The sequence below is a fragment of the Drosophila innubila genome, assembly GCF_004354385.1.
Source record: "Drosophila innubila isolate TH190305 chromosome 3R unlocalized genomic scaffold, UK_Dinn_1.0 2_E_3R, whole genome shotgun sequence".
NCBI lineage: Eukaryota > Metazoa > Arthropoda > Insecta > Diptera > Drosophilidae > Drosophila > Drosophila innubila.
In genome coordinates, this window is record NW_022995380.1 from 26,185,902 (window position 1) to 26,205,199 (window position 19,298).

The following is a 19,298-nucleotide window of genomic DNA, read 5'->3' on the forward strand; positions in this document are numbered from 1 at the left end:
TCCATATTTGTTGAGATAAATATTACAGCATTCACAAAAGACAAAATAAAATACTATAACACAAAATGTTTTAACTATTTTAATGTTTTGTATCTATTACACTTCTAGTAAACCAATGTGCAGAACACACAAATTTCCACCGAGGCATTTTTCCGGTATTTGAAAATGTTGGCTTTGGTACAAAAACAAAATAAAAAAAGAAACGAAAACGAAACAAAACAAAATGAAAATATTTATGTATTAATTAATTTATTTTCTGTTCTGTTCGTTTTTTTTCTGTTTTTTTTTGTTATTTTTAGATTGTTAAATTTGAATTTAGCGTAACATTGCGAGGGCACGCGGTCGCGGCAATTGATTCGCAATTTTTACGCAGCATTAAAATGTATTAAAAATTTTGAAAAATATTTGGCCCCAGGTGGGTGGGCAGTTAGTTCTGTGGCATCGATGGGGAGTGGGAAAGGGGGGTAATCCATGTGTGTGTTGACGCGTGTGGAGCGTACTAAAAACAGACGTCAAAAGAAGGCAAAGTGTGTAAATATTCGTATATATTTATACAAGTACATATACTCATATCGGCTGTTGTATTTTTATTATTTATATGTATGTATGCCAAGATATTGAAATGTGTTGTGTGTGTGTGTGTTTGTGTGTGTGTGGGCATTCAACGATTAGCGCATGAATGAAAAAATCACACGACCATTGCTCGAGTATTGAGTGCGAGTATTTCGGGTTCGTTTCTGCTTTTGCTTCGGTTTCTGTTATGCAGTCTTATCGCATCCATCTTGTAGACAAAAATTTGTTTTATAAATTGCACGATTATTTGTCTGGCGTAAAAATAAAATGAATATATAAAGTTAAACATATATATATATATAGAAAATTATTGCAGATAAAATGCATTTATTTGTTGGTATTTTATTTGCCAAATTTATAGATAGAAATACGGCCGACTGGCGTAGATACTTTTACACATATAGTCATTGAGGGTGTGTATGGGAAGCAATATGTCTGTATATATGCTTTTCAGCTACATATATGGCGATCGACCGACAAGACGCAACTCGTATAAAAAGACATACATATCTCTAGATATGTATTTATATTTATTGTTTAATTTTTCACATCTGCATTTTTCATTTCATCTTATATTGAACAAAATTTAATGAATTAAAAGTTAACTCGTTGTGTTGTATTTGAAATTCTTTACATTCAAATAATATTTAAACAGATTTATGTTAACTTGATTATGATTTCTTTTCCACTTATTGAAATTAATCGTTGCGATAAAATTTTTTTTATAGATATTATTAAAATGTTAATCACTAATTACATAATATATATAAACTTTATCAATTGCTTAGAAACAAATAAATTTTTTTTTAGATATGATGTATTGCTTTTAAATTACATCAGAAAAGTAGACAATTTAATTATATTAATAACGTTAATATAATTAACATTAATTAGTAACTATCTTTCATAATTCAATTTATAGAATCACGAATTTTTTTTTTTTACTTGTTTTTAAAACTAATTATACATTTTTGGAGTAGACCTATGTTTATGTAAAGACTCGTAATTTATTATAGAATTTTTTTAAATTTTAATTAATAGAATCTAATGCCTATTTCAGTTTATGCACTTAAATCGAGTCATTTCATTAGAAAGCAACTAAAAGCAGAGAAAAACAAGTTCATAAGATGTACACAATTGTTGGTAATAAGAACTACTTTTATATAAGTTTTAAAATAACTATCTCTGGGTGTGTGAGTTGATGTGTGTGTGTGTATTGTTATTCCCTCACTCGCTTTACTTTTACACAGCACACATCTCGTTACTGTGTTATGTGCTTTTCAGGTTTGTTTTTACGTTTTTACGCGCGCTCCTCTACAAGAATTTTTACGCATTCGACGATGGTGATGACGATGATGGCTACAACAGATCCCAGTGCCAGTCCAGAGTCGTGAAGCTTCTCCACATTGCCACCACGCTTCTGCCCCTCCTGTGGCAAAGTGAGGCAATGGAGACGCGCATGTATCTAGATAAGCAGACAGGGCAGCGTGCCACAATAACAACCGCGAAAACAACGAGAAGTCAAATGAGTAATCGACTTACAGTTACCCTGTGTTCAGTATAATTTAATATCTTCAAGCATATATTTATTTATATAAAAAATAAATAAATAATCCATCAATTTTCGTTATTTCTTTAACAGCACTCAATTAATTTCTTGATCTTTAATTCAGATTCGTTAGTTCAACACATAACTATAATTTAAAAAATAGGGATTTCTGTAATGCAAACAAGAAATTAATAAATCAATCAATCAAAACTAACTGAAAGTATAAACTTATATGCTACATTTGCATATTCGTACTACAGGGTATCAACAGAGACAACGGGTAGCTCGAGTCCACCAAATACTAACGATACCTTCTTGTTTTTGTTTCATTAATATTTTTTTCCTCCTTTATTGTCTCCTTTTTTGTTCGTTCGCTTCATTCTTTGCAGGCAACCAATTTTTGCTGGCCGTGTGTGATTTTTACGCGCATTTGTTTACTACAGATACACAACAAACAGAGAAATACAACGCACACACACACACATCGTACACATGGCCAGTATTATATACTCAAATGGCTAAAGTTTTCAGCGTTCTACAGAAAATACGTCTGCAACTGTATCTGTATTTGTATTTGTATCTGTATCTATATATCTTAAAGAATACCAAAAATAAATAATGAAGGAGCAAGTAACAACAACAACACAAATAAGAATATTTGTATTTTCTATATGCTATGCGTAAGTTGAACAAAAATTGTATCTACAAATGCTGCACTTGTTCCTTAGTAGATACTTAAGAGTGTTTACTGCCGCATTTAAGTGAATTTTGTGGCCATTACATAAAACCGAAAGTTAAAGGGCAACTACGATTGTAGCCAAGACAGAGAGAGAGAGAGAGAGAGATAGAAAGAGAAAAAGGTTGTATAAGGGAGAGATTGCTACCGTTTGGAGAAACCTACACACGATTGCATTTTGTGCTGGTTTGGGCTGTGTGGCAGCTACACGAGTTTATTTGCTTTTCGAGTTGAACTTTGGGAAGGGGGGGGGGTTAACCAGACATATGGCATGCTATCTGTTAATCTCCGTCTGTGTGAGTGTGTGTAATTTGGTAGTGCGTTCTGCCAAGTGGGCCTCTTGCGCATTGTTTACTTTCCGACTTAACAGGTAGCCCCAAGCATTAAATTGTGTGCGTTGCCCCACCTAACGGGTTCTTGCTAAGGAACTTGAGCTCCTACCCTAATTGGATGTCTAAACCTTTCGGCATACGTTGGTGAACGCACATAAAAAAGGCCTAGAATAATCGAAACAGGCTCTAAGTGCTCTAAATGGAATTGCCATCATTCAGGAAGAGTTGATTTGGTCAGCCAATAGATACTTTTACTCGCAAGTCCACAGAGAGGGAAAACATTTGAATCTGTTAAAGTTTCAGCGAGTCGATAAGTTATCTGACATTAAAATAAAGTTAGGACATTTTAAATTGTATTTACTTATTGACATTAACTTTCAACTGACTTTTGCAACTTTTAGGCATTATCTTTTATTAAAAAAAACAACCTGTCTAACTTCTCAGCCACATCGCAACCTGTCGAAATACTTTGACATTAGACAGAAATTTTAATATATATACTTCTGTTTTGGTTACGCAGCTATTTGCTAGTTACCTATAGTTTCATTGATTGATAAACGCAAAAAGAAGTCAAATAGGCACATTCTTGTTAATATTCGTGTTTAGGTTAAAGTTGACAACACTTTGTCTTGATAATAAGTAATTTATTGTATGATTTATTGGCTGCTTGATTGATGAAGTCGTTTCGAGTTGATTGCACGATAATTTTATTGTTCGCTTCATGCGTTTGTTGTTCTATGAATTGCTTCAAGCCACAACAGAGAACAGTCTACATCGTCAAGCCCAACACACACTAGTTCCGCACACCTGCCAGTGATTAATATTTGATGATTAGTTAAAATCAGCGTGAAATAATCGAGAGCAGAGAAATGGTAAACAAATGCGCTGGACTTTTAAGAGAAGAGAAAAAATAGTAAGCAAGAGAGAGAGAGAGAATAGGAATAGCAATACATCACAGATGAAATTCCCTTTACCTTTAGGCATATACAATACGTTATTATTAATTTTTTAAATATAGCAGTGATTAAGTTTATTAAACTGCTATAGTTATTCAATTAATCGCAAGACACTTATATAATTATTTTAAGATAGAGAACCGTTTTTTCGACATCTGGTTTCTTTAAATCAATTGCAGATAAATTTAAGCACAATTTAGAAACACTCTCTTCAAACATAAAATAATTAAAAGATAAGCAAGGAAATTTATTCCAGAACCTTCTTTATTTTCGTCCATAACTATTAAATTTTTTTTATAGTTTGTTAAACTACTATTATATATAAATGAAAAAAGCAAGTGCTTACAACAGAATAGTTTATAAATGTTAAACTAGAACAAGTGATAAAAATACTGGATTGAATGAACATTGCATATTTATAATATTAATTGTAATCGTTTGCTATTTTTAGATTTATGCATTTGTCACTATGCCATAATCATTCAATTGAAATGTTGTTGTAGTGCAACAACTGAGAACAAGTCTAAAGTCTTGCCACGATAATAGACATGTATATATTTTGAAATATGAATTTGGTGTGATATTTGTACATTTTTAACTAATATAATGATATACAATTTGCACAAGTTAGTTTATATTCAATAGTTTTGTCATCGAACAAGAGATGCTTGTGTTATAAATGGTCGTATGCATATACTTTATGCACTCACTGTACGACAGTTGACATCTAAACAACTTATTAATGAATAACTGGCTGCTCAACTCGACTACAGCTACAGTTTAAAGCTTATTATCGAGCAAAATATACAACTACCGCCGGCACTATAATGGCTTTTATATATGTGTGTGTATTTTGTGTACATACATACATATGCCATATGTGTACATATGTGAGTGTGCATAGCACTTGAAACGGCAAATGAATGACACTGCTGCGTACAAATGAGCGACCAACTGACTGAATGACTGACTGACTGAGAGGCAAACGGAACGACTGACCGACCGACGGACTGACCGACGGACAAGTTAAGACTAATCAGGCCCCCACGCCATATATGTATTATAAATACTATGATATGGCAAGGCAACAAAAGTAACAATAATGGTTTAAATGCCATATCAGCAAAGAGTAATGCTGACTACAAATTATACACTTACCGAGGGTCTCTCAACAACTTATCGAGACTATATGGATAGAAAGCTTTCGTCAGTTAATTTGAATTTGAGCATAGAACAAATTTTTAATTTATCTGGCCATGTTATTTTGCTAATGAAATTTATTAATTTCGGAAAAGTTTGTAGATACTTTTAATACGTTGTAAATATGAGCCGGAAAAAGTTGACTATATTTTATACAATTTTTTTTTCAAAGTTGTAGCACAGAAACAGAATTAATTAAATAATAATTTAGTATCTATCTCCCTTTTTTGATTTTAATAAACTTAGAATACAAACATATTGAAAACATTTCCGATCATTTGATTCACAACTAAATAATCAAACCATGCTCTGCATATGTGTGTGTACTCTCTATCACACACACGCACACACACACACACAGCTACATATTAAACCGCACTTTTATAGATAAAGTAACAGGCGATTCTCGACAGCACACAAATACACACACAGATACACACACACACACACACACACAATCGCACAACGATAATCAAGCAAAGTTGTTGTCAACAAGTTTACGAGGCAAAACCGACAGAGTTGAGACTCTCAACTGAATTAGCCACCTCCCCCGCCCAAATCGACCAACAATCCCATAATACCATAACCATGTGCGAGTTTCTTTTGCTTTTTAAGCATATCTTAATTTCGAGTTATCGTTGGCTTCGCTGCTTGTATTTAGTTTTCGTTTTGTATTCTTTTTTTTTTATTCGTATTCGTATTCATATAAGTGTTGTGTGTGTGTGTGTGTTGTGCGAGTATTTTAATATTTTATTTATATTTGTTGTGACGTGCCGTGAGTAATAACTATAGATATCGCGTTATGCTCATATACAAGTATATATTAAATATATGTTTGTGAACCTGTATAAAACGTGTAGAAACCCGTATATAACTTTTTGGCACTGTGGCGCTTTAAAGCACGCACAACTCGGCCGAGACGATAAAATAGTCAAGGAAATCGCTTAAGCTCTCTTTATATTATAAACCAACATACATATTTCGACATTTGTATGCACAGAATTGATGATCAGTCACTAAACGAGTATGACTGTAACCATTATAACGACCGTCTTTAATCATTGAGGTTACCGTTGGATTGCTTTATTTAAGGTCTTTGCATGGCTAATGATCGGTTTCGCTTAAGAATTTTAATTCTTTTGAATGGGTTCCAATCCATTGAAATTACACACATTTTGAACAGCAATTGATTAAAACTTTATTTATTAGCCACGAGCTTTATAAATAAAAATGCACACAAACTATGGGAGTTCTAAAGAAAACTAGTATTTTCTTGAAATTTTTTAATATTTTATAAAGTTAAGAAAAAAACAGAAACTTTAAAATAAAAAAACACTTTCGATTATTTGTAAATAATATTTCAATTTAATTATCTTATTGTTATACACAAATTATTAATTCATTTTAATAGTTTGGGAAAAGATGTACATATAAAATAATGAGAGAAAATAAATATCATAAGTCAAAACATTACACTCATGTTCTAACTTGCGTTTTTATCGTCTAGATTCATAACAGTTTCAATTCTAAATAATTGTTTATAACTAGAGCACATATAGACACGTTTCAAAGTTTACAAGTATTTATAAGACTAAATATTTAGACGATAGCTTGAAAATGTATTCAATTTTCCGCCTGCCTAAAGCTGAAAAACTACTGAAAGCAATAAATTTTATGACCCAAGCGCCTTTCATTCATTCGCCACAAAGCAGATAAAACTTTATAATAATAAATATATACAAATGTATACACACTGAGTGTGTGTGTGTGTGAGTGTGTGTATAAGTGACTGAATGTTTTGCTTTTTTGTTAAGAATGAATTCAGTGTGTATTTACAAATACACAAATGCATACATACTAGGTATCTAGATACAAAGCTAAATAAGTATCTGACTGACCATATGCAGTTGGTACGAGTATCTGCTACTAGAATTTTATTTAACGTTCTACAAATCAGACAGATTGGTATAGTATACGTACATATATAAATGTACTGCAAACATTTGTCGAAAATGTTGAAAATGTAGACTACAGTGTTATTGAACTACCCAAATCAGTATCAGATACTTTCCTTAAGGTTGTATCTTTTACAACAACTCATAGCCGTATCTGTAGCTGCAGCTGTATATGTATCGGTATTGGTATTGCATCTGTGCTGCCAAGGCCTAAAGATAGGCACTATAGTCAACTTGTTTAATGAAGCAACCAAAAACACACATTAATATGAAAGTATTTAAGCCAGACAAACTGATAGCGACACCCAATAGACCGACAGACAGACTGACAGTATTAACTTGTTTCTTTTTTTTTTTTTGTATTTCAGAGTGTACCTACATACATACACCACGCGTTGATTGTTATATACATACATACATACTCATACCTTAACCATATACTCGCACACCTATGAATGCCTCGTTTAAAGTATTTGTGTACCGGCTTATCATTATTAAATACAAATTTAAATTACATATGACTTATCAGCGTATTTGATTGTTGTTATTGTCCTCTCTATATAAGTACATATATATGTATGCATGTATATATTTCTTTCACCTCTTCCTTTCGATTTTGTATTCACAAAACATTTGTATGAATGTATTTGTCGACTATTTTCTCTGCCTTTTTTAAGTTTAACAATTTATTCTCAACTTATGTATTGGCAATTTGCTCTGTCTACGACAGACAGAAACTCTGTAATCTTAGAATAAGATCTTTTAAGTATTTCCTACAGCTAGCAGCGCATTTGTTTGTCGTACGCTTTTGCTGTATTTCAATAGTTTATTTAATTTATGTATGTTACTTAATACTTTTCCAATCAAAAAGATAATAGATTTTGAACACATGTAGCTTCCGATTGATCTTTGGTTTGTGTTTTAAATTGATTATGAAATTGATTGAGTTTGAGTATAAATTGGGTTTCATATCTATCTGTTATCTGGGTTAATAACGTTTTTAATCATGAGAAATGTTTCCGATCAATATGTCTTATTCAGAATATGTACTCCTTATCCGATAATATCCATGACTCCGTTATTAAAACATGCAACTTAAATTATCATTATCTACAAAATTTCATCACAATTGGGTAGCAAAAACAACATTCAACTATACAGACAATATTATAAACTTTGATATCTTATATAATACTGAGTGTTGAATATATACTGTTAAATCTTATACTATTCTTTGTTATTTTTATTACTTTATGAACTATATTCTTTGCTGATTTGAGTATTATAAGTAAATCAGCTAGTATATACTCATACGTATGTTTAAGTTCTGTTCTTATTTTAAATTATAGCCTTATCAATTTCGTTTATTCGAAATGACGCTTCGGAAATTTACATTCCGTAGAAGCCTACAATATTTTCTTTTATCACACAAATATTTGATCAACACTTTGCCCCCTTTCACGGTCCCGCATAACATTTGCATATGAATACGAATGTACATAGGTATAGGTTAGATACATATTTATATACTAAATGAAATAAATATGAAAAGTAAAAGCAAAAACAAAAAACAAAAAATAAGCTGCTAGCAATGAAAAAAAAAATAACATCTGGTTAGATCTGGTTTGGGTCTTGATTTGCTGGCAACTAGAACTGGGAATGAGTTCAGAATGGGTTTCAAACATGATTTGATAGACAGTATCAAAAATTAATTTCCTTTCAGGGCATACATATTTAGATAAATCCATTTTTTTTGGTTGTGTGGTTGGATTCAAAAAATTTGTATTAACAAATCATAACTTCATAATCTTCTAGCTGATTTGATTTCTTGTTTGTTTGTGGATTTTTATTACAGCATATTTGCCGCAGACCGGTTTTTTATATTTATATTTATGAAATTTTTTCTTTCGAAATACAAAACTCCTAAATTTATAGATATACAGCTGACAAAAATTAAAAGTTTATTTAAGCCGGCATTTGGAACTAGTTTTCTGTTTTGATTTTTGGATATAATGGAAACTCGAATTGAAATTTGAAATTTTTGTGAAGGAGCCGGCAATAAGTACAATAAACACATACATACTCATATGAATGTCGTATGTCTCTCTTTTAACGGGGAAACAAGTTTCCACCGGCTTATCGGCAATAAGAAAAGTGTAGGGGCTTTTGAGAGTTTGTGAATAATGTTCCAATGCTAATGAGGGCGTGCGCTTACTCATCTTTGCGTAGGGAATGAAGGGGAGGGGGGGGAGATGCAAGATTGTCGAGGAGACTGTGGGCAGCTGGTCGGGGAATGGGGAATGAGGGAGGTAGGTCAGCAACGAATGAAAGGAGAGTATAAATAGGCACAACGCATGCTTAAAATATGTATGCGTACGATATAAGAACATACATGCCACAAAGGCAGCAACAGCCGCAACAACAGTGGCAGTGGCTCAATATGATTGTAGATAAAAAAAAAATAATAATAAAAAAAATAAAAATAAATGAAATTCAGAGTCTGGAACAGAGATGAATATGGAGACGAAGATGGCGACCAGCTCCGAGTTCCAGTTTGAGTTCGAGTTTGAGTTCGACTATATACTCGAGTTTCAGTTCGTTTACGCAGCAGCAGACAAAGAGCAGCCTTTGTGTAAACACAGAGATTCTAATACGAGCTCGACTCGATCGCATTAGAAAAAAGCAGAGACACAGTTGGACCCCGACGACCGACAGACTGACGGACTGACAGACAGCCACGACAATGGAGAGCGGGCGTAACAGGCCTGTCCTCTCAGTTAGTGAGTGCCAACTTCTTGTTTCCTTCTTGAATAAATCCGGTTATGCCTGCCTATGAGATGCACATACACTGATCAAAAAAATGTTCTAAAATCAAGATTTTGGTCTCAGAACTAAGATTTTTGGTCTAAAAAATGCGTCGAGAACATAAAATTAAGAGAACATATCTTGATTTTAAGAACACTTTAAATAAGACCAAGTTCTTATTTGAAGAATAAATCTTCTTAAAATTAAAATAAATAAAAATTATTTTTTTATATTTATAATTTTTAAGTTTTAATTTTAATTTACTTATATTTTATTCTGTTTTAGTAATTTTATAAACGTTATTTTAATTTGTTACGAGTGGGATTCGAACCGCCGAAATAGTACCTATTTATACTTTTCTAACAATTTATGATTTTTATTCTTATAAGAAGATTTTAAGATTTTTTAGATTAATAATCTTAATTATTTTATTTTAAGAACAATATATTTAAGATTAATGTTCTTGATATTAGAAGTTGGTCTTTTTTTTCAGTGTACACGCCAGATCGACAAAGAAAGAATTATAGAAAGAGAGAGAGAGAGAGAGAGAGAGAGAGAGAGAGAGAGAGAGACGGAGAGGAGCAAACACACATACACACACACACACACACAGATACATATCGAGTGACAGAATGAAATAGAGACCGAGACCGAGACTGAGACGGAGCCAGACGTAATTAATGATCCCGAAAACGCTGACAGCAACTCGAGTTGAGATTGTTGGAGACCACGGAACGCATGTTTTTGGCCATGTTGAGTTGGAGTTGCTGTCGTTGAAATACCAAATGAAATACAGGTGCGGATTAGGGTCAGTCAGCATGACTGAGAGGAAAAGCCATAAATTGTCAGATTGAAACTGAAAACAGTTGAGGACTTGAAGTCCAAAAATGAAAACAATCAAATGGTTTTATTGTACAAATCTATCTGTATTTTAAATGCTAATACCAACTTATAAAATTTACATATTTACTATATTATTATACATTACTTAACTTTCTATAAGCAATCACTTTCGGTTTTATTTTTTTCTTTGATCCTTTAATAAATAATTGCATTCTTAGTATATTATAATAATCATAGTGATATTTAATTCAGGGAAATATTATGAATTGATTTAAAAACCAAGAATTTAATGTATTGGACGTAAAACAAGGTCAATGAATGGAATAAACTGAAACAATTACTAACATTGCGGTCTGACTGAATCAGCAAATACATTTGTACAAAGTGTAAAGATACGAATAGTGTTGATTCATCAATGCAAATAAAAAATATTGCTTAAGCATTTCAAAATCACATCTGATATAAGGCTTTGTACGAGTATAATGCTATATAGCACATTACACGAGACGAGGAATAATTATAGATTCATTTTTATTAAATTGTGTAATTTGTATATAAACATTGATTCTTCATCCTATAATTTTATTAAATTTGTAGATCGAATCCGGTTAGCTTTAAATGTAACTCAAGTCATCTATACATCATCCTGACGCATGTGAAAAAATTCAATGTATCTCAAATAGCTGAAGATACAAAGGTATCTGAATACATATTTATATTGAATGTGATTGGACGTTATTGTATCTGCAAAAGGCACAAATGGGATATTCCAGCATTTCGCTTAGCCCCGAAAAATTGTAAAAAGCCAACTTCTAACACACACTCATACACACACGCACACACGTGCAAGCATGCATACATACATACATACATGCATATATATTTAACAGATTCTTTGGCTGAGATGGTAAACGAAGTTGTATTACAACTGGTTGCTGTAGTATTTGTAGAATGCTGTGGCAAGTCTGAACGAACGAGGCAACAACAAGCAAACGTATCGACAAGTTACACGTACTACAAAAACAATAACAACAACAAGAAGAAGAACGCCAGGAGCGACAGAAACGAACAACTAACGCAACTTGGAACCGGTTCAAATTTACACACAAGCATATTCAGTCACAGTCAGCGTGTGTGTGTGTGTGTGTGTGTGCTGCACACACAAATCCAAACAAAATGACCAAAAGCCAACAAGAAGACGAGACAGCAACAACAACAGCACGAGGAAGAAAAAGCACCAAGAAAAAGAAGTGCGAGAGACAGCGGCGGCCTATACAAAGTACATACATACATATATAAGTATATATATATGTATGTAATCACTGCCAGCGTCACAAATATACACACACTCACACACGCATGCATGTGTGTATATATAAACATACAAGTACACAGAGAGCATGCGTTGGCAACATCATACATATAATCGGCTTCCTTTTTTTTTTCTTTCGTTTAGTTCATTTTACGCGTTTTGCTTTTCATATTCTTGAACTTCAAAAAAAAAAAAAAACGATCGAACAAAAAGCCACCATAAAATAAATAAAAAACGAAAAAAAATCAACAACAGCAGCAGCAGCAACAACAACAACGACGAGACGTTGTCGGCAGCCAAGCTGTCAGACAGCTACTGGTGTTAAACGTAGTACGTACTATAGTATGTAGTGAAACAACAACAACTACAATGGCACATACTCACAGACACAACACACAAAACACAACACACATGCTTCTATGAGTCTGTGTGTGCTTGTGTGTGTGTGTGTGTGTGTACGCTGCGTATACGCGACGCGACGTTGCTTATCGACTCTTTTAATTTTTTTGCTGTTGCTGCTTTTGTTGCTGTCGGTGTGTTTTATTGCTGTTGCTGTTGTTGCCATCCGCATAATGCAGCTAATGCTCAAGAGTGCTCCGATCTTGTGATGATTGCTCATGAGATCTCTGCAGACTGCAGCCTTTCGGCCCCCAAAGTGCTGCCAGTGGCAACGATGCCAAAAGATCTTCTTCATTTCGTTTTAGCACAGACATTACAAATGATATTCATGCCTAGTGTTGGCAAACACATAAACATCGCAGCTTTTAATGCCCTATTTTTTTAAAACATTATTATTTAAAATAAAATATAAAAATCAATTTCTATATAATTGTGAGATATGATAATATTATAAATTTAATTTTTTAAATTTAATAAAAATTTCAAAGTCTTAGATACATTTTTTTTAAAGTATACTAATAATAAATTCTTTTTGAAAAATGTATTACAAAATTTTTCAAGTTAAATTAAAATTCAAGTCCTGAAATAAATAAATAAATGCATTTATACATAAATTAAAATATAGCAATAATATTTAATTAGTACAATAATTATTGCAAAATAAACATTTTATGAATTTAATTTTTAAAATCAGCACAAAATAATTGCATTTAAACATTAAAGCAACTACTGTAAAAACTAGCGATAGTTGAGAATATCGATAGTTTTTTTACACAGGCAACTCTGCACTAAGTAAAGTTGCCAACTTAATGCTATATATAGTATATTATACCCCTTTTCTTTTGGTTGCCTAAGAATGCATCATTTAGTTGATTTACTGTCTGTTGTTGCCGTCTGTTCTCTTGCGTCTTCTTCGCATCAATCTCCGCTGTAGTTGTTGCTTTTGTTGTTGTTGTTGTTGTTGTTGCTGTTGTTGTTGTTGCCTGTTGGCCATATGATGCCATGGGCATTTGGACACGAGCATGGAGTTTTCGTAGCCACTACAAAGCCCATATACACATAAGACCATTACAAATGCTTTTCTTTTCATTTTGTGTTTATATTTCAGATCTTGGCATCGCATTTTTTCCTCCTTCCTCTACTTCTTCTTTTTTTTTGTCTTCTTCTGTTCATCTGTCTGGGCTGGCAAGTTTTGTTTGAGCATTTAATGCTCCACATGATCTTGTTTTACCTCGGATTTAGGCAATTTCGAGTTTTTTTTTCCTATTTTGTTTTTTGATGGATTGATATTGGAGTTAGGTGTGTGTTTGTTTTTTTTTGTAGTCACTGTAGCTTTTACACTTTAATGATCTCATGTTGGCAATGTAAACAATGAACTGATGCAGCAGATTATACGAGACATTATGAACTAGATGTATACGAGTATGTAAGCCTAAGAAGACAGCTTCAAGGCTATTAAAGCATTTGGACAATAATCTTCGGCTTTGTAGAATCACAATCTTGAGCTTCAACTGTCAAGAAATACGGAAATAATCATAAAGTATCTTTAATAATTTGTTTTTAAATAGGCATACAATTATTTATCCACAATTACGCTTAGTCTATTTGTATTCTACGTTGGAAAGTTTCAAATACAATTGACATTAATCGAAGATTTCTATCTATTTGATTTCAAATCATTGATTTGCTTTATTTCAGTGTAGTTGAGAAACTTGCAGCAGGCCATAAGAAACGCACTTGTCCTACCATAAAAGGTCCCAATACCAGAAAAAGAATAAAAAGAGAAAAACTAGAAAAACGTGAGCAGCATAATAAAGCTAATCAAAACATTTTGCCACTAACTATAATATAAAACAACAAAAACTGAGGGAGAGAGAGAGAGAGAGGGAGAAAAGAGTATAAATAAAATACACTTATAAACCATCAACGTAGTTTCAATGTGGACTTTTTTCTTCTGTAGTTCACCCCCTCCTCTCACCACAAGTGTAAATAAATGTAAGTAAATATTGTGAATGTGTTTTATAGATATTTATGGTTTTTTTTTTTTATTTATTCATTCTAGTTTTTATTTCATTTGATTTTGTTTTTGTTTTTGTTTTGTAACGACGATATCGGCGATTGCGCTGAGTGTCGCTGTCGTGTCTGACAATTGTTTCATGTGTTATCTGTGTGTGTGTGTGTGTGAGTGTGTGCCAATTGTGTTTATGTGAAACAAACTTTTTTTTTGCGGGCTTCATTAAAATTCCTAGAAACTCGACCACTGAGAATGTTCTCTAATTACAAACAATTTCAATGCAGCAGCGTTCGCAACTGGCAAATTGTTGCTATTGTTTTTGTTTTCATTTTTGTTTATTTGATTTTCATGTATTTCGCTTTTTATTGTTTTTTTTTTTTTTGGAATTTTTGCATTGTCAAACAAAAGCTGCACCCAAACACACACATACAAACAATTGTCACAAGGCAGCGTAAATAATAAAAGAGAGTCAATCAGAATAATTACAGCAACAACAAATAATTGCATAGCAAGCGAGTGAGACCAAAAACTCAAATAATAATAAATGTCAATTGAGCACGCGCTCAGTTCTACATATGTTTGTTCATTTATTCATATAGTAAATATACATACGTATATATAAGTATATCAAAGCACTTTCGACAGTCACTGTCAGTGCCTGTGTTGTTGTTGCTAAGTGCGTTTAGTAATTTGCTGGTAATTATCACTCACGCACAATCGAATGCAAATTGGGAAGCTCACAGATACAGACAGACTGATATAGAAAGAGAGTGAGCGAGACAAAGGCAAAGTTGCTGCAACTTGCAGCTTACAGAGTGAGTGCTAATTATACAAGCACTTGCACTCACACTCGGACACACACACACACACATAAATGTAGAAAAGAGTAGAGATGAGTGCGTGTAACACGTCGCTAACACGAATCAGAAACAGGTCAAAAAACTAAAAATTAAATTACACTATTTTATTATACAACAAGATACTTAAAGTTAGTGATGTCAAAATACATCGAAATATCTAAAATTCTATTTTTAACTTTAATTTTTTTTTTTAATATCTATCGAATTCATTAAATAAATTTTCACAATAAATCGAAAAATCAATCCTGTTTGTCCATTGTCATGTAAGCGAACTAACTTTTCAAATTAAAATTAATTCTTTTTAGAGAAAGCTCGTAATGTATAGCTCGTAGTATTATTTTTTGATATATCTAAAACTCGCTTCAGAGCTTGGATTTGCCAAATTACTTAAAATACAAGACTATACAACTAAAAGATACATATTTTTTTGTAAATTTTTTTTTTATATTGTAACGCACGACAACTTATATTTTGACATCGTTTGCTCGTGTCACGAACTAAACGCACTTCAACACTACTAAAAAGTGAGCAAGTCGCAATTGAATGCACTGCACAGTGGTGCGTGGGTTTATGTGTACAAAGGAGAATTACACACTGACAGGAAATGCAATTGCTATGACTTTTAATTGCGTTGAATAGTGGCACTTGATTCTGATGTTTATCGCAACTAATTGTGAGCTCAATGACATTAAATTATTAATAAAATTGTTAGAAATCTTATGAAAATTTCAAAAATAATACAATTTGTCTCTGTATGCTTCAAAACATAATCAATTTTAATTGAAACATATTTTTAGCAAATATTTTAAATATAATCGTATGATTATTATGAATAATTTCGGTAGCTGTTGCCAAAATGCAAATTTAAAATTTAACCTTTTACATTTAGCATATGACTGAATCTGTGTTGATTTGAATGTAGATAATCTGTATACTGTTTAGATGTTTTATGTATTTCTGTTGTTGTTGTTTTTGATGTCAAGTTGTCAAGCTTCTGTGGCTTTTGTTTTATGAACAATATTATGTGAAAATTGTAAAAAGAAAATATAATAATAGGAGACAACAACAAAGGAACAAAAATTAGTAATGTCGGTATAATTTGTATGGTAATATTGTTGTGAGCAGCAACCCAGCAACAGCAACAACTACAACAACAACAACAACAATAGCAAAGTTTGAATAGCAACAGAGCTCAGTTAAGTTCCTTTTGGCCTGACCAGCTTCAACACAAAGCAGATGCACTATGGTCACTCTATTTTAGCCAGCATGAGTAAACAGGCGAGCGCGAGAGAGCCAGAGAGTACCACTATTTACGCGTGCCTATATACGCGAGAGAATGATGTGTGCGTGTGTGTGTGTGTCACAATGTAGAGATGAATGAAGCGAGCGAACGCCGCTGTCGCTGTCGACGTAAGAGCAAGTGTAAGTTCGTATGTATGTGTAAGTAAGAATATATTCGCATGTTGAAAAACAAAGAATCAAGAAATTTTCCAATTGGCAAACACACAACAAGAACATGCCACAGGGGCGGCGGACACAGAGAGCGAGAGAGCAAGTGGAATAGAGAGAGAGTGCTTACCGTTTTGCTTATTGACGTAGGCGTCCGTCTGCTGCTGCTTCAGCTGCTGGCTGCGTATACGATTTGTAAGTCTGTCTGAGTGTGTGTGTGTGCTTTTTATTTTATTTTTTTTTGTTTTGTCACTCGTGTTATTATATTTGCCCAGGGGCTGCTTGCGTTGTGGGTTTTGTTATGCAAAATGCCAAAGAATTATTTCTTTTCACACACGCCACACAAATACACAAAAAATGATTTAACACACGAACGCACTGCTGTGAGTGTAATATACATATACATATTCATAAATAAGTAAGTGTGCATGTGTCTGTGTGCTTATAATATTTAACAATTAGTAACAGCTACTATACTAGCAATAACTTTTTATTTGTTCGACTGCGCTGCTGCTGCTCGCGTAAACGGCAAAACAACACGACTGCGACTGCGACTGCGACTGACGCAGCGAACACTTTATCGTGAAAAATTTTCATTCATTGAGGAAAATTGAAATGAGCGAGCGGCCAAACAAGCGACAGAGAGAGAGCGAGAGAGAGCGACCGACCGACCGAGCGCCGATGACGACTACGGAACGCAGCTTGAGTGCATGTGACTGTGTTTGTATGTGTGCGTGTGGGTGCATGTGTATGAGTGTGTTAGCGCTCTTTCACAGTGTTGCCAACTCAGCAGCGGTTACAGAATGCTCCCAAAATGAGAAAAGCATTAAATATGCAATTCGTTTCAAATTTAAATGTTATTTTCGCCTGCACACCATTTTATTATCTTCATTTGATTATTGAACAGGTCCTCTGCCTGCACACACACACTTGCATACACATGAATTGAGAGTCTCTCTCACAAACAGACGGCGCGGCGCGGCGCGTCGACGTTGGCAGCGGCACGTGTGTGTGCTGTGTATGTATGTATGCATGTGTATGTGTTACTGTGTGTGTTTGTCGTTTGCATGAATTTCTTAGCTCTCTCGCTCTCTCACACGCGCATTTCGTTTTTTTTTTGCTGGCTCGATTCGATTTTCTTATTGTTGTTGTTATTATTATTATAATTACTTATTAATTCAAAATTTAGAAATTACCCACTGCACTTAAAATCTCGTGGTTTGTTGTTTTTGCCCGCTTAGAGCGTTCTCACACACAAATAAATATAAATACATGCACAACCGTAAATTACATTTTTTTGTTGCTACATTTTTCACTTGTTTTTCATGATTGGTTTTGTCGTTTTACTCTAGCGACTCGACCGCTAATTTTGTTGCTTATTTACACTGCATCTGCATATGTTTCTATGTATGTATTATATACATATGTATTTTGAGTTGCCAAGTGTTTAGCACAAAATTAAATTGTTGCTAATTTCAACATACAAACGTATGTTCACACCACGAATGTCTCTAGCAAACTGAACCGCAGTGGCAACTCTAAGACACCGTCACGTTAAAAACACCAGCTAGATTGAAAATACCAAAAACGCGTAAAAAAATACTAGTGTTGTTTTATGCCGAAGCCCTGAGTTGTTTTCGTACATCGATTATCTTAATTATTTACAACAAAATGTATATCAAATCTAAAAATATTAAAGTCATTTAATAAATACTAATCTGAGCCACTTTTAACAATAATTTAAATCGAAAATAATTTAAAAGAAAGAATGCTTTAAATTGCCGCATGTGGCAACGCTGTCAATACAAAGTACTTTGGCGGGTCCTTTGAATTATACAATAAATATCTTAAAAATGACACTTGACTTGACACTTATTTATAATAAAATAAAATTACTTACTGCACTGTTGGCTTTCTGTTCACTTTCATTTCCTGATAATAGTTTTTTATTTTTTATAATATATTGTTGCACATTTGTCTGTTTTGTATATCAACTAACCTGCAAGAGATCTGGTCACCCCAACTTGCCAAGATTGGCTAAGTGTGCCCGTTTTGTAAAAGCTCACTTTTATAAAGCTTTTATCGAATATTTGAATATTTTCCGTTTGATATTCAAAATAAGGAATAATTACACAAATAAAAACATGTACCCAGTTTCCCTTGTTGCTTTTTAAAATTTTAATGGTCTATAAATAATCATAAAAATTCGAGTGCCCGATGAAATAAATAGGGATCATTCTGAAATACTTAGGCTAAATGCAACGTAAAAAATATATATATTATAAAATGACATAAAATAAGAAGAGTAAGCGGAA

At 33.1% G+C, this 19,298-nt stretch overlaps 1 protein-coding gene across 5 annotated transcripts in view; it reads right to left on the reverse strand.

Moving 5' to 3' along the window:
- LOC117792686 (putative transcription factor capicua) overlaps positions 1 to 18,503 on the reverse strand; it is a 53,252-nt gene extending 34,749 nt beyond the window's left edge. For 3 of the 5 annotated variants that reach the window (XM_034632915.1, XM_034632914.1, XM_034632911.1), the window contains exons 1-2: positions 18,180 to 18,503; positions 17,114 to 17,361 (exon numbers count right to left, since the gene is read on the reverse strand). The gene's annotated coding sequence lies outside the window, so the exon portion shown is untranslated. Of the gene's footprint in view, positions 1 to 17,113; positions 17,362 to 18,153 lie in introns of all 5 variants that reach the window. The other 2 variants (XM_034632912.1, XM_034632913.1) reach the window with 2 other exon arrangements.
- Positions 18,504 to 19,298: the final 795 nt, after the last annotated feature.